Below are 15,898 nucleotides of genomic sequence, written 5' to 3'. Positions count from 1 at the left end.
AAACTGAGGCCCAGGTGGAGGTGAGGGGTGAGGGGTAGTGGCCGGAACAGGATACGACAAGGTCAGGGTGGGATTTTCTGAAAGGTGGTTCTATTCTGCAGAATTCTTGTGTTTGTGGCCAACTGAAACTCAGCCCAAGCTAGCCTAAGGAAAAGGGATGCTTTTTGGCTCACGTGATGGGGGAGGATGGTGACGGGGCTGCTCTGTAGTCCCACTGACTCAGGGGTCAAGCAGAGTCTTCAGGTCCCTATCTCATCTCCCTCACCTGTGTGTGGTGTTCTCATTCCTCATCCCACAGACAGGCTCTTCCACTTGGTGGGAGACATGCCTCAGGCACCTTCAGACTAACTTCAGTTACTCTACACAAACTTAGAGAATCCTGAGGAGGGACAGATTATCTTTCTTTTGTATGGATACACATAAATCCCCAGGAGGGACTATGATTGACCCTACCTGTGCCACATATCCACCTTTGGGACCAACCACTGTGGCCAAGAGCGTTGACCAGACCTGGTGACCTGGCCATCTCCATGGCCAACGTGGAGGGTGTAATCAGCAGCCATACCAGAATGACATATTTAAGGTAGGGAAAGAGCAGTTCCCCAAAGGAAGGAGGAATATTGTCATTAAGAGAGAGAGGCATTCATTCCCCTTGGGCTTTGGGGAAAAGTCTTATTTCACATACAGCTTTTGTTTTCTAGTCAGCCTTATTCCTAGTCCAAATGACACCTCACACAAATTAGAAACATTAGCCCTGTCCTCCAGATAGTTTGCTACCATCTGCTAGACAATTATCATCTTAAATACATGAATCTATAATGATAACAAATGTGATTGGTACCCAGAATTGTACAGTGTACAACCCAGACAACTGAACACAGCAGCCCTCCCCACCCTTCATATACTACAATTCCCTTCAATTACTTCATCCCCTCATTAAAGAAATTCTTACCTCATAGAGCTCTAGGTAGTGTTCAGGTAGAGACCATAAATGGGAATGACAGCTGCCTGCCTACCTCCTCTCCAGTCCCACAGACAGGGAGGAGTGAGCTACCAAGGGGACAGTAGCCAGCAGCAAAGTGAACTGGAGCCAAGGCAGGGCCATGAGTAATGACAGGAACCCTAGGGAACAGTTCCAGGGAGACAACTTGGGAAAGAAGAGACAAAATGTTTGCTTTTCCTCTGAGTGCTAAAAGAAGAGGATCCATGCAAAGAAGAGGCAGGGGTGTGCAGACACCCGGATCACATTAGCAGAAAAACTACACGGAAAACTTGTGTCAGAAAGGTGTGTGAGCCAAGCAGCCTAAGAACCACACACAGAGAACACCAACTTCACACCTGTAGGTTTGGGAGACATACCTCTGAGGGTACGAAGTTGGTGTTGGTCCCCTGGGGAGAAATGTGGGCAGTGCAGGCATAGTAGAAAGTTCTCCAACCACAGCCAGGCCTGGCCCCCAAGAAGGGGTTCGCCAAGACTGACGCTGGGTCCACCGAGAGTGTGCTGGGAGGAGAGAGGCCATCCAGCCTCAGACTGAAGGTGACCACTCCCCAGGCCTCTCTGAGCCCCTCACAAAGGCCACTCTGTCCTGGGCTCTGCTCGGCTGGAGCTCTGGCTACTAGAAAAGATGGTGTCAGGGACGGGCATGGGAGACGACGGGGAGCAATGCTGGGAGCTTTGGGGAACAGTGACTCTGGATTCAGCCAGGGGTTCTCTAGTCCGCCTGGGGCAAGTGTGGTGGGCAAGCAGGGAGGTGGGTCATTTCACATCAGCTCCACTAGGGGTCATCACAGCCCCAGAATGCAGAGGGGGGTGGTGGGGGGGGCAGCTAAACCCACCTCCTCCTGCCCCCCACCCACCCTCCGCTCCCCAAGCTCTGAGGGACAGATGTCTAGCGGGTGGGATGGTGACGGGGGTGGGGGGAGAGTGGTGGTGGAGAAATGACTCTTGAGACTTCTGTGTTGTCCAGAGGACAGTTATGCGTGTGTGTGTGTCTGTGTGTGTGTACACGTGTGTGTGTGCAGATAGGCATACACTTAATGAATATCTAGTGACCATAGGTACACACAGGTGGCCCTGTGCACGTGTGAACAGGAGCGTGGACTTAGACAACGGTGCAGATAGGAGGAACATGCACGGACATGCGTGAATGCCCGAGCGTGATGGTGAGTATGGGTGTGTGTACACACAGACACGCACGTGATAAAAGTCTAGTGTCCGGGATACATGTGTTCACCTGGGCAGGAGAGTAGATATGACTATATGTATGTAATAATACAAGTATATGCACAGGCCTGATGTGAGTGTGGGAGCGTGTTTGCGCGACCAATAAGCATGTGTGGGAATGGGGTAACACACGGTGGAAGGGCTTGTGTGAATGTACAAAGGGTGATTTATGTGTATGGCTGAGCATGTGTGAGTGTGGTGTTTGTAGGGAGACACCTCCGTGAGTGTGTATGGAGCGAGTGTGAGTGTGCGAGCTGGCACATGCTGCCGGGGCTCCTGGGAATGAGCGTGAAAGGAGCCTGGCGTGTCGAATGAGCCTGGGTAAGCTCCTCAAGGATGGAAAAGGACCCGCGTGAATGGGCTCATCCGCGTGCCCCACTGTGTGTGCACGTGCATGTGCGCGTGTGCGTGTGAGCAGGCGAGAGTGTGCCAGCGGCCCCGGGCCCCGGCGGTCCGAGGCTGAGCCGGAGCGCACCCGGTGAAGCGCAGCCCAGGCTCCCACCTGAAGATTGGCCCAGTCCTCAGGTTTCACTCATGACCCTGTGACATCAGCGGCAGCAGCTGTCCCCGCCGGCCGGCCCCCCGGCCAAGTCCCCCAGAGTCCCAGCCCCAGCCCGAGGTGGGCACGGCGCTCCAGGCTCGGCCGCAAGCACTCCGCTCCTGTCCAGCAGTGAGTACCGCACCCCGCCCCGCCCGGCACCCCGAGGGCCGGCCACCCCGAGGAGCAGGGCACCCTGGCCCCATGCCCAGCCTGGCTTCAAGGAAGCCACCACTTTGCTCTGGGCACCGCTGTCCTCCTGCCCACACCGGGCCCTGCTCTGCCCTGGCGGCAGCCAAGCTCCTTGGGCCTTGACCCTCCCCGTCCCCAAACTCGCCTCTTGGGGTCCCCCTCGGCTGCCCTCGGTGCCCCTGGCTGGCTGTCTTTGCCCTCAGCAAGAGTCCTGAAGTCACCAGTGGCCCAGTGGCGAAGGCTCAGCTCCAGACGAGCGCAGGGTGACCCTGGGGGACGGGACTGAGCTGAGTGTCTTCAGGAGAGGAGAGCGGAGAAGCCAGAACGCCTGTTCCCAGTAGCGGCTCAGCCTGTTCACCGGCTGGGAAGGCTGTAGGGGGAGGAGAGCGGCGGGAGGGAGGCCGGGTGGGGGGTGGTGGCGGCTCCTTTGCTCTGCTGAAACAGGAATCTTCCAGATGCCAGCAGAGGACACATCTCAGGCTGCACCGCCCAGGCTCTGTCCACCGCCCCTGCCTCTCCCCGGGCAGCTTGTGGCAAGGCTGGGCTCCTTTCCTGGACAAGTGGGGAAGGCAGAAAGCCTGGCCCAAGGGGAAGGAGATGGGGCCACAGCACTGAGGGGCCGCTGGGGGTTCCGGAGGGGCCCTGGCGCCAGGGCAGAGCACAGCCCCCTCCCCCTCCCTGCTGGCAGAGCCGGCCTCGGCCTCCGGGGAAGAGGGGGCGGGCAGCCACTAGTTCGAGAAGCCGAAAGGTCTGAGCAGAGGTAGGAGAAGGGGTTTGAGAGGAGTGTGGTGTTGCCTCAGAGAGAGGCATGTGTTCAAAAGATTGGGAAGTCCCCATCTAGAGGGCCCTGAGGGTGGGATGGGGGCTTTTGAGACTTTCCAAGAAGGCACTGGTGTGGCCCAGAGGGCCTGAGCGCCTTCCCGGTCCACCCAGCAAAGGCTCACCACGTCTTGTGGCCTTTCCCCCAGCCCGGGGCACCAAGCCCGGGCACCACAAGGGTTCACACTACCCCAGGTGGGCAGAGGGCCGTCCAGGTGGATCCTAAACACGGCCTCGTCCACCCATACCAGCTGCAGTGGGGTCCTGCCTGGAAATGTCACCCCAGAGCCCAGGAAGGGCAGAGCCCGCGGGAGACTGGAAGGCCCTTGAGTTTAGCCTCTGTGGAAGAGCCAGCTTGAGGAAAGTAGCTGGAGACCAGTTTGAGGCCAGTTTGGCTCCTCTGGAGAGGGGAAGGGTCTGACAGAGAGATAGGAAAAGCCACTGATGGCCTCTGTTGTCATCCTTCTATGACCAAGACCGTGACTGCCTCCCAGGGCACTGAGTTGGAGAGCTAAGGAGACCTCAGGGGTGGCAGTAGGAGGGACAGAAGGGGAGGACCGGTTTTCCCAGGACCCTCCAGATTCCTCTGGGGTCATCCCCAGCCCCCTGGCTGTGGCTGGTGGCCTCACTCTTAGAGGCCACGTTGTGGACAGTTGAGGTGACCACATACATATCTGGAGCCACATCACCTGTGTGGTCGATACAAGGTCCCACACATAACCCAAGGGCTCACTCCCGTGTCCATCCCAGGCATCTCTCAGGGGATTGGCTGGGATTTTTACCGGGGTTTTGGGAAGATAATTAAGGGTCCTTCCTAGGTACCCCTGTCCCAGCCTGGCTCTGCTTGTCATTTCTGGTTGGGAACCTGCCCGAAGTGAGGGCTCAGGACTCGGAACCACCTTCCTAGCTCTAGGCTGCCCTGAACATCAAGGTCTGCCTACTGGCTTCCCTTGCCTGGGCTTCTGGGTCCCACGCCTGGGCCCAGGTCCCGGGGAAGCCCGAGTTCAATACTGAAAACACACATCTCTTGGCCAGACTATGGGGGTGGTCCTGACAAGGGCCCTGCCTTCGGAGGCTATTCCGGCCCCCAGAACAGAGAAAAGTGTAGAGAGTGGCGGGGAGGGAGTGGGGGGAGTCCAGCTGGGGATAGAGTTCAGAGAAGTCTCCCAGGGCCAGGCACAGCCGGAGAGGAGACAAGGGATTGGATTTTACCGAGACGAGCAGAAGGGCTCTCTCCAGGTGACAGCAGAGAGATGCATTGATGGGAAATGAAAAATCTGAGGCCCGAGTTCCCAGAGAGCAGGTAGGGAGGAGGGAGGGGACAGGGGAGGGTGGTCGTCAACACCCAGGGTGTTGACGCCTCTTGAGGAAGGGTTCAGGCTCCGAGGGTCCTGTCACTTGCCCGAGGCGCACAGCTAGTGAGGGGTGCTGACGCTGGTGCAGGGCTGGGTTGGGGGCAGAGCTGGCCCCTGAGACTTGGGGGCAGTGCGGGGGGGGGGGGGGTCCTGTGGGCAGCCTGAGGGCTGGGGCAGGTGCTGGGCCTCCGGCAGGGGTCCCCACTCTGTAGCAGCAGAGACAGGCCATGGTGCCCAGGGGCTCCTTTAGGAGGTGTTTGCTTATGGGGCTGGGGGAATCCCAGGTTCCCTCTACCTCCGCCACCCCTGCCCCAGGTCTTTCATGTGCTCTGGCCCCCCTTCTGCCTCGTCAGCAACAGCTATTTTTATTCCCTGAGGTTTTCAGTCAACAGCCATCATTGGGGGATGGGGCAGCAGGAGGAGAAGGAGGGGCTCAAGGAGCAGACGGAGAAGGGGGTGGCAGGGAGCTGTGCCCCTCGACAGGCAGGCTGCCCCTTCCCCTCAGGCCTTCCTGCCCTCTGCCAGGAGCCCTAGCATACACGTCAAGGACAGAACCACAACGGTCACCAGACCCCACTCTGTTTTTTAACTGGTTTGTGAAGCCAGGTGCCCCTGCCCCCCTCCCCCCTCCCCGCAAGTTAGGTGCTAGAAGGACATGGTCCATGTAAGACCTGGGTGATGATGTAGCTTAGTGTTCAAGTGCCGGGGTTCTCCCGAGAGCCCCGCGGGCCGGGTTTCAGCCCCAGTCTACTACATAAATCACCTCCGCCAAGTGACTTCCCTTCTCTATGCCTCAGTTTCCTTCTCTGTCAAAGGGTGTGACGGTAGGATCATGGTGAGGAGTAAGAGCTCGTGAATGGGACGCGCCGAGAACAATGCTTGGCAAGTAGTCAGTTCTACGTGGTAACTAGTAGTTAATGATCATGGCTCTTACCAGGTTGTGGCTCTGATATCAATGTCTCATCTTGGTCGGGGGAGGGGGGTGTGGGGAGGGTTGGGCAACAGAAGGAGGGAGAGGAGTTACGAAGGTGGGTCTGCCGGGCAGGAGGCAGGACAACCTTACCCAGCACTGGGCACCCTGCATAGCTGGGATGGAGGATACGTTTTTTTCCTTCCTGCTCTCCCTCAGGTGAGGGAGATCTTTTTATAAAGTGGATGGCAGACCCCCTTTCAGGAGGGTCCGCGGTTGACTCATGTTGCTGTGAGGACAGTGACTCCAAAAGCCAAGCAGAGTCCCTCTGGCTCCCATTTCCGCAAGATCAGCTTGGGACTCCGGTCTGTTTGGAGGCTTGTAAGATCTTAATTGGCCTTAACTGGGGAGAAGAACCTTGTACCGGAATTGTTGGTGGGAAAACATCCCTAGAGCAGTTTCCGGCGTAGAGTAGAGTTCTCCAAAAAAGTGGCAGGGCCCCACTGGCTAAAGGGACAGAATGACTCCGCCAGGCTTCCTTGTGGGCTTCCGGTGATGGGACTAGGGCTCCACAGGCAGCAAGAGGATCACTCTTCCTGGCGCTGGTGACCGTGATCCCCAGATCCCCGGACCTGGCAGGTGGGGTGGGGGCCCAGCAGGCAGGGCTCAAAGCCCACCTTACCTGGATGGCTGGGGGTTGATGGAGGGAACAGGGAGCCAGGTGGGCTCTGATCAGTTTTGAACAGTCTTCCTGTCACCCTCTTGGTGGGCCTGTGGTAGGAAAAGAGACTCTGTGCCACGGTCTGGGAAGGGTAAAGGTATGGGGCAGCGAGAGAAGAGAACAGAGGCAGGCATCTCCCGGGGTGGACTGCAGGTCAAAGCAGGCAGAGCAGGGGAGCAGCCCAGTGTGCGAGGGGTGGATCTGCCCAAAGGCAGGGAGGTGGGCACAGATGTGTCCAGGAGAGGGTGTGCGTGCACAGGTTTGAGGGGTGATAACCGCAGAACCCTGGTGGTCATGCTTGGAGGCTCCTGAGAGTGAGCCAAGCTAGCAGAGGGCAGGAAGCCCCAGGCCTGGGTGGAACGAATCAGCCTCCCCACCCTTTGGAGCAGCTGAGAAATGACTCATAGAAGCGATGTGTGTGCGCATGTGCGTGTGTGTGTACAAGTGGGCTGCAAAGGGACTTAGCAGGTACATGAGGGTCGACTGGTCTAAAAGAAACCCATACGTCAAGGAAGTCTCTTTACCAAGCTGTTGACTTATGGTCCCCACTCCCACGATTCTCAACACACACGGCCCCAGGAGGCCTGAGTCTAGTCCCGCCAGGGCCCGCCAGATGCCCACCCTAGCCGGTGCGTTTTAGGGGCTTGGCCCAAGGACCATGGTCTGCCCTTTGAAGAGGACCGACAGGGGAGTATCAGGCCAGCCCAGTCCCCCAGAGGGCTGGGAGGAGGCAGCGTTTGTAGGAGCAGGCATGTGGACTGGCATCGGAGAGCTGCGTTCGAATTCTGCACCAGCCACTTGTCAGCTGGGAGGCCGAGCCTGGAACAGTGCCAGGCACTCAGTAAGCACCAAATGAACAGATCCATGACTGCTTTTCTTCAGGAAATAATCCTTCAGCCTCCACTGCGAGGGCCTATGCATGTCAGCAGGCTGGGTGAAGGGGCTGAGGTCTGGGGGCTGAAGAAACCAACCTCCTTCACTCCTAACAGACTCTTCCCCATGCTGACTGAGGTGGGAATTTTACGTCTTTAGACGAATTCCTTTGTTCTGAAGCTCAGTCTTGGGAAGGGAAAGCCCTGCTTCTAGGGAGAAAATGCTTCCAGGCTTCCAGGGCTGCTGACAGATGAGCTGGGAGGGGTTAGAAAGAAGGGGACACAGTTCACAAAACCCAAACACAGCCCATTTGAGGATTTATTTCCCATTTGTGGGTTTTTTATTTCATAGGGCCCCAAGCCAACCAGAAACACTCTGGGTGAAAGCAAAGAGGCTTGAGAGGAGGAGACAAGTTGGTGAAAACTTTTGAGAGCTGTTGGGGGTTGGCAGAGAATGGATCTGATTGTGGGGGAAGGGGCTGCTGACATATCCTGAACAAGAAAACAAACTTGGCATACAGTAAGTACAAAATAAATGTGGTCACCACGATCATACTTACCCCCTTGCAGCGGACGCATTATTAGGCTGGTCGATGCATGTCCCTAAAAAAGGGGGAGGCATGTTTTGGTCCAGTGAGCCCCACATGGAAAGTGCAATCATCATTAGCCCACCCCTCACCCTGCAGCACCCCTCATGTGCCCCTGATTGTTTCCGGAACTCTCGGGGCTCCTGAGTGTCCGGAGGTTTCCACTCCCGGCTCCAGGCCTCCCTCCAAGACCTCTTGGAGCAGATTTCCTCTGCAGAGTGTTAGATCAGGAGTGGAGGGCACCTGGGGTGACTTCCTCCAGGGCCCTGGCCTGCCAACCCTTCAGCCCTAAGTGCTGGCAGAGAAACAACATAGCTACCCCTTTCCCATCCCCACCCCCAGGCTGCCCCAGCTGAGAAAAAGCTGTGACTTGGGATTTATAAGGAGGGGGCATAGGGATCCGTTTTGCATTCCTGGAGCTGCGCCACAGTGGGAATGCAGGAATTTGGGAAGTAGGCCACCCGGATGCCCAGCGCTGTCTTTGGCCAGGATAGAAAAAGTTTGATCTCTTCCAGTTTCCCAGAAAGTTCTGAGTCTGAGCCCTCACTGCACGTGAAGCTTAAGGAGGGGTCTCCACTGGCCACATGGAGCTCTGAAATAATCTTGCTTCCAGCCCACAGAGAAACAAAACAGCCTGCCCCTGGACTGCATTCTGCTGCCTGGGGAACGACATGCTTGGTTGGCAAGAGGCACGATGACTGGGTCCTGAGCAAGGCCAGCAAGCTATCTGCCATCTCTGCATCCACGGGGGGGCGGGGGGGGGGGGCTAGAATGAACAGGGAAGGCTTCAAGGGACAGGTCACATCCATTCTCAATCTTCCAGGAGAGTTTCTCATAGTGGCTTTTATATCTCAGGTTAGTATGGCGTGGCTGACACTTCTTGGAGGATCTCAGGCCAATGCGAGTGCAGTGAGGTGGGTTTCTGGATGTTTGAAGGACCATCTTTGAAGGCCAATTTTCCTAGGAGAGAAGGTTCTAGAAGCATGTTGTGGTGAAGGGTGGTGGTAGTGATGTCTATCCTGTCATGTTTGGTCAATAATTTGGGACAGTCAGGATCACAGACACCCAGCTGTGAGGGTGTTGAACTGAGAGGAAAAATCAAGATCCAATAGGCTTTCACAAAGACTAGAAGTAAGGGGTACCCAGGTGGCTCAGTCCTTAAACGTCTGCCTTCGGGTCAGGACATGATTCTAGGGTCTTGGGATCGAGCCCTACGTCGGGCTCCCTGCTCAGCGCAAAAACCCTGCTTCTCCCTCTCCCACTCCCCCTGCTTGTATTCCCTCTCTCGCTGTCTCTCTCTCTCTGTCAAATAAATAAATAAAATCTTTAAAAAAAAACAAAACTAGAAGTGAAGAGGTGCAATGGACAGGGGGAACTTGTAGAATGTAAAGTCCAACACCTAGATTTATATTAACCTTGCATCTTGAAACCCTTATTAGTTTCAGGTTTGGGGGATTTTTTGGTCAGTTCTTTTGGATTTTGTACCTAGATAATCATGTCATCTGTGAACGAAGATACTTTTATTTTTCTTTTCCAATCAGTATACCATTTATTTCCTTTTCTTGTCTTATTGCATTAGCTAGGACTTCCAGTATGATTTTGGAAAGCAGTGGTAGGAGGCAACACCCTTGCCTTGTTCTTGACCTTAGTGGAAAGCTTCTAGGTTCTCATCATTAAGTACTATGTTAGCTGTAGGTTTTTTTGTAAACGTTCTTTATCAGGCTGAGGAAGCTCTCTGCTATTCCTAGTTTACTGAGTTGTTGTTATTGTTGTTGTTGTTGTTTTCTTATGAATGGGTATGGGGTTTTGTCAAATTCTTTTCCTGCATCTCTTGATATGATTTTATGTGATTTTTCTTCTTTAACCTATGGATGTGATGGATTACATTAACGGGTTTTCTAATGTTGAACCTGCCTTGCATACTTGGGATAAACCCCACTTGGTTGTAGTTATACTGATTTTTATACATTGTGAGATTTGATTTGCTAATATTTTGTTTGGGGTCCACCTGGATTTAAAAGGGAAAAATCAATTGCACAATTTATAGGATAGGGAAGGTCTAATTTGACTATAGTTCAATGAGGAAAAGATCCAGGAGTGATTGCAAATTTCACCTTATGAGTAGACTGCTGAAAAAATAAATCCTATCTTGGGATGAATGAATACAAAGGGTGTCTAGGCCGGAGGGAAAAGGCCTCTGTCTGTGGTCAGACTATGTCTGGAATTGGGTGTTCCAACCTGGCAGTCCCACAGAGAAAGACAATGCTGGGCTGGACCTGCTCCAGAGGGAGCCGCCTTGCCCTCCTGTGTCCTTACTCTTGGCTCCCTGCCTATGGACAGCTGGCCCCAGCCTGGCTCCCCAACTCCTGAGCCTTCTTCCCCCACCCTCATCCCTGTCTTCTCACCACCTCCAGGCCTCCAAGATGGCCTGACTTTACTCACCACTTCCGCCCAAACTTCCGTTTCAATGCAAGTTCCGTTGGGGCTTCTCACTTACTAAATGGGCTCTGGCCCTAGAGCTCGGGGAGCTGGGTTTTATTCTTGGTGTGGCCTCTCATTTATCACTCTCTAAAATTATCTTATTTGCTTCCCTATTTATTATCTGCCTTCTCCCTCTGGAATGCAAGCTCAGTGAGGACAGGGAGTTTGCCACCATTATACTGTGGCTCCTAGAGCAGAACCCAGCACAGAGCAGATGCTCAAGCAATGTTTGTTGAATGGATAAATGTATGATCTGGGGGGAGTTGCTGCTCCTCTCTGGGCCTCAGGTTCCCCATCTGTGAAACGAGGGAGTTGGACTCCTTGATCTCTTGAGTCCTTACAACTCCAACGTTCTTAAATTCAGTGGGAAGAGGTTGTCCGGAGCCCCCTGCAGGCCCTCAGCTGCCACATCTGAAGGACAGACTGGGGGTGGAGGCCGGAGTCTGATTTCTGGCTGGTGAGAGGAAGAAGGTTCAAGCTGTCACGTCGGCCCTCTTTACTCCAGGTTGTGGCTGGAAGAACCACAGGGAGATGTGCCATCATGACACCTAACCCATGATATGGGGCTCTGTGGCGCTCGTCCCTGCCAGGAAGCCACCGTACACACATCCCAGATAACCCTTCATTCCTCCACTGGTGTCTGCTGCAAACAGTATAGCTTGTCCTGTCTATTCTGGACACATTGAAAGGGTGGACAGAAGGCACATACTTGCCAACTAACTATGGTCTTATCTCAACCCACTGCCCCTGTGAGGGGCTCTCCAAGGCTGCAAGGTGAAGTCCAGACTCCCATGCCTGAAAATCGAGGCTATGGCCAGCGGCCCAACCTACCTTCCCCAAATCTCTGAATAGACTCTGTGCCCCACAAAGACTGTCATACCTGCAGCTCCCTATGTCCAGCCTCTGTCTTTGCTCTGGCTGCTCCCTCTCCCTGGAAGGTTTTTCCCCACTATTTCTCTGTGTTTGTAACTTAATCATCCTTTGAGAACCAACTGAAAAACCCCATCTTTCTTTCCCTGACCTGGGAGTAACCATTTATCCACATGAACTCCCACAATGACCTCCCCTCTTTAGGGCAAGCATCGCTTTCTCTTCATGTCATAGTTACATGTGCTCGTGTCCACCTTCCCCAACCACCATCTCTTGGAAAGCAGGATCCCCAACAGGTGCATCTTTGTATCCTATTCAGGGCTAGCTCAGCTTCTGGCTTATGAACAGGATGGATGGATGGATGGATGGATGGATGGATGGATGGATGGGTGGGTGGATGAATGGATGGGTGGGTGGATGGATGGATGGATGGGTGGATGGATGGATGGATGGATTATATATATCGGAATCCATTTTATCCCTGGGCAGGTCTGTTTAAGTCTTCATCCACTCATTCTTTCAGCAAACATGTCTTGATTGCCTACTATGTGCCCAGTCCGAGGACTGGCTATAGCGAGCTAGACTGACATCTCATGTCCTCTTGGCATTTCAGTCTAGTGGAAAAAACAGACAAAATAAATTAGGCAAATTACTTGTTTAAGTAATTATCAATTATAACATATGTGATGGAAAACATAGGAGACTGTGATAGAAAGTAGAGGAGAACACCACTTGGAGAAGAGACATTTGAGCCTAGGCTGGAGGTGAGCTGGAAAGGGGCCAGCGGGACTGGGGCAGAAGGAAGAGGGAGGAATCAGGAGACAAGGGTGGAGACGGAGGCAGGGACTGGATTGCCCGGGCTTTGTAGGTAACTGTAAGACTTTTAGGTTTTGTTCTAAGCACAACAGGAAATTGCTGGAGAAATATAAGCAGGAGAAACAACATGATTAGTTCCTTGTTTTTAAAAGATCACTGGCTGCTCTATGGAACGGATTTGCAGGGGGCAGGGCAAAAAGTTAGCAGGAAGCAGGCTATTGCAAGAGATTATTGTGATATGGTCCAGGGGGAAAAAGTGGAGGTGGTGTATATTTTGGAGATAGTAGTAATGGAACTTCGGATGGGCTTGGTGTAGAAGGCGAGGGGAAAAAAAAGCATTCAGGGAGGCAACCTGATGTTTGCCTGGAGCAACCAGATGGATGGATGGACATTTTCTGGGATGAGGAAGACTGTGGGTTGAACTGTTGAAGAGCACAAATGCTTCATCCCGGGTACCATACATAGGGTGGGATACCTCTAAGCTCTCCACATGGAGTGGTCCAGTTGGCAATTGCATCCATCAGTCTGGAGTTCAAAGGAAATGTGTTGCTATTCTTGTCACACTACTTACGGTCCTAGGAACGACACCATCTCAACCCAGACTGTGCTCTGAGAAACTTTAGAGATTGAGGAAGAAAGAGAAACAAGTGAAGAAATTGAAAAGAAGCAGACAGAGAGGTAGAAGGGAAACCATGGATGTACTCTCAGGGAAGCTGAGCAAATAGAACCTTTCCAGAAGGGGGCTGCAGCCAAGTGGGTTGAATAGTTGTGAGAGGTTGAGGGAGGTGAAGACAGAAACATGTTCAGCAGACCTGGCAGCAGAGAAGGTGCTAGTGACTTGACAAAAGCCATTTCAGTTGAGTGGGGGGGGGATGGAAGCCAGGTTGGAATGGGCTGCGGAGTGAACAAAAGGTAAGGAAGTAAAAACACCTGGTGTCGACACTTTCTAAGAACTTTCTCCATGAAGGGAAGTCGAAAAATAGGGCAACAGATGAAGGGAGGTGTGAGGCTGGAAGGGTGGTTTCTGTCACCACGGCCTTTATTTTTGCGATGGCAGAACCTGGTCATAGGAAGAAGTTGACGGCGGTAGAGAAAAGATAACTAGAGAATAGGGTCCTTAGGAAGGCAAGAGAGGTCACGGCTGAGCCCACGTGCAAGGCCTGGGCTTTGGTGACTCCTCATCTTCGGTTTTAGCAGGATGGCCGGGGCAGGGGGCAGCAAAGAGGTTTTTGTCAGTTAGACAGGGTGCGATGCTATGTTCTCATTGGAGGCCAGGAAAAGTCACCGCCCGGGAGCATCCCAGGGAGGAGCGTGGGGTGGGGGTGTTGAGGAAAGGAGAGAAGGCGTGGAGTAGTTTTCTCACAAACTAGAAAAGCGAGGCCACCAGAGAAACCTGTATTCCCAGGACAAAAGCGAGGGCACACATGACATTTGTAGCCACGACGTCAGCTGCGAACCCTGTCCAGCCCAGCCTTTGTTCCAGCAACATCCAGCCACTCAAGGGCTGAGCCAGGAACAGCACAGCTGGGACACGGGCTAGGGCTTCCCCAGATGAGTGAGATGGAAGGAGAGAGAAGGCCGAAGTCGAAAGTATTTTCGAGGAGGGATTGTGATGATGGCGCTTCTAGGTAAGCTGGGTAAGTCAGAGGGTTCTGCTGGAGAGTTAGAAAATGCAGGGACAAGGGGGTGCAGGCGGGAAGAATCCCAAGGATCACAGCAAAGGGCACTTGACTGTGAGCTGAGAGGTAGGAGCGGGGGAGGGACTATTAAAGGAGATGTGGTCTCTGGTCATGATTTAGATTCAGGGTGTGCTTACAGGAGACGGGGCAAAGGTGGAGGGCTCCTCCCATTCACTCATTCATTCATTTAATAACCTCTTACGGGGCACCTGGCGGCTCAGTCGGTGGAGCATGTGACTTTTGATCTCAGGGTTGTGAGTTCGAGCCCCATGTTGGGTAGAGAGATGACTTAAAAATAAAATCTCAAAAAAACCCCAAACACTTTTGTTCAGCGTTAGGCTCACGGGTGGTACAAAGAAGAAATCCACTCAGGGCGTCCAGGGAGGGTTTCTGGAGGCAGTGGTTCTTGTGTAGGTTGAGACTAGAAAGACAAATTAAATTTCTCTGGGGTGACAAAAAGGAGGGGTGTTCCAGGAAGGGGGAAGGTGTGGACACACTCACACTACTAAGCAGTAAGAAGCCACTGAAGGGGCCGCCAGGTTGCACCGGATTTGTGACTTCAGAAATGCGGGAGGTGGGTTACAGTGGAGCCCAGTGGGAAGCAGGGAGGCAGGTGGGGGTTGTCTGGAGAGCAGGTGCAGGAGCAAGAGCCTGAAGCACGGAGAAGCCTTGTGGGTGCTGGACCTGGCATTGGACCAGGTGTACCACCAGGCAAATCCATGCCTCAGCCGGCCCAGCCAGGGACGGCACTTTCCCCCCTCCTGGAACAAGACATCCAGACGCCAAGGGGCTTCAGGCCTGGCGAAGAGGGCAGGACAGGAATTTAGGAGAAGTACAGATTTTGAAGGGGGAAATGCGGACTCTGCCTGGGCCAGCTGGGGTCAGCAGGAAGAGATGCTAGGCCTGCCTGTGTGGGTCCAGAGCCTGGCAGGTGGAGAGCCCAGGGAAGGGAAGAGAGGCAAGGACTGGGCGGCCGTCTCTAAACAGACCTGTGCCAAAGGACCAGGCACCAGATTCAGTGGTGACCCCAAACCCCAGGCTGTGAGGAGTCTGGTGGGGGAGACAGATACCAAGGGACAATCCGGCAAGCAGGGCATGAATTACCGCTGACCTTAGAGCTCTGAAGACTCTGGCTGCAGGAAGGGAGCCATGACTTCACTGGTCTGGGGCCATCGAGGAAGTGGGACTGTCTCTTAAAAAAAAAAGAGAGAGAGAAGAAGAAGGAGGAGGAGGAGAAGGGGAAGAAGGAGAAAGACAGTGGCAGCATGAGGTGCCTGAGGGGCGCGGGAGGGCCAGCTGAGAAGAAGCCGCAGGGTTTGCGCACTGGGGGGCCTCTGGGGACTCCAGCAAGAGTGGCTTTCACGAGGGACAGGGTGGAGCCAAACTGTCTCTGGTTGTCTGTCGTCCCACTTGGGCCCCCGTGAAGGGCAGAGTGGGCAGTGGCAAGCCAAACGATGGTTGCCAAGCGAGGCTTGTGAACTGGGAGGGCGCCCAGCAGCCACCGGCTGTCTGCACGGCCATCAGGCAGGTCAGCGTCTTCTGTCTGGGTGTGTCTGTGGGCCCGGGGGGTGGGATGAAGGTGGGAAGGTGTGCGGCTGGCAGGAGGGTAGGACTGCGGGGTGTGTGCGTGTGTGTATGCGTGTGTGCTTGCACACACACGCTCCCACGCCCACAATGGGGCCAAGGAGCAGCTGAGGGATGGGGTCAGCAGGGATGAGCAGAGTCATCCCCGTGGAAACACGACTCCCTGGGTGATGGCAGGGAGCAGCTGGGCTGCCAGGCCAGGGGGCGTGGCCGGCTCTGCCCAATGGCTCTGGCCTCTCCCTGGGCCGCC

Source organism: Meles meles, chromosome 18 (genome assembly GCF_922984935.1).
Source record: "Meles meles chromosome 18, mMelMel3.1 paternal haplotype, whole genome shotgun sequence".
NCBI classification, from domain to species: domain Eukaryota; kingdom Metazoa; phylum Chordata; class Mammalia; order Carnivora; family Mustelidae; genus Meles; species Meles meles.
Note: the sequence above shows the minus strand (reverse complement) of the source record.